The following is a 914-nucleotide window of genomic DNA, read 5'->3' on the forward strand; positions in this document are numbered from 1 at the left end:
TTGACTCTCTGGTAAGAGAGGTCAATATGGCTGAGAGTCTCGAATCAGAGCTAGAGGACATATTTAAAGATGTTCAGCCTGACCTGGAGGAATCAGAGAGAATAGTAGAACCTCTGAAAAGTGATCTCAAGGGCATTAGCCCAGCCAGATGCATGCACAAGATCCTATTGGAAGGTGATGCCAAGCCAGTGGTTCAACCACAAAGGCGGCTAAACCCAGCCATGAAGGAAGTTGTGCAGAAGGAGGTCACTAAATTACTAGAGGCTGCGATTATTTATCCTATTTCTGACAGCCCCTGGGTGAGCCCAGTCCAAGTCGTCCCTAAGAAGGGAGGCATGACAGTGGTTCATAATGAAAAAAATGAACTTGTTCCTACAAGAACAGTTACAGGGTGGCGTATGTGTATTGATTATAGAAGGCTCAATACAGCCACCAGAAAGGATCATTTTCCTTTACCATTCATAGACCAGATGCTAGAAAGACTAGCAGGTCATGAATACTACTACTTCCTGGATGGATATTCAGGTTATAATCAAATTACAGTAGATCCCCAAGATCAAGAGAAAACAGCATTCACATGTGCATCCAGAGTATTTGCATACAGAAGGATGCCATTTGGCCTGTGCAATGCACCTGTAACCTTTCAGAGGTGCATGCTCTCAATTTTCTCTGATATGGTAGAAAAATTCCTGGAAATCTTCATGGATGACTTTTCAGTATTTGGAGACTCATTCAGCTCCTGCCTTAACCATTTAGCACTTGTTCTGAAAAGATGCCAAGAGACTAACCTGGTTTTAAACTGGGAAAAATGTCACTTTATGGTGACTGAAGGAATTTTCCTTGGGCACAAAATTTCGGACAAGGGAATAGAGGTGGATCAAGCTAAGGTAGAGGTAATTAAAAAATTACCACCA

The sequence above is a fragment of the Arachis duranensis genome, chromosome 5 (genome assembly GCF_000817695.3).
Source record: "Arachis duranensis cultivar V14167 chromosome 5, aradu.V14167.gnm2.J7QH, whole genome shotgun sequence".
Classification (NCBI taxonomy): domain Eukaryota; kingdom Viridiplantae; phylum Streptophyta; class Magnoliopsida; order Fabales; family Fabaceae; genus Arachis; species Arachis duranensis.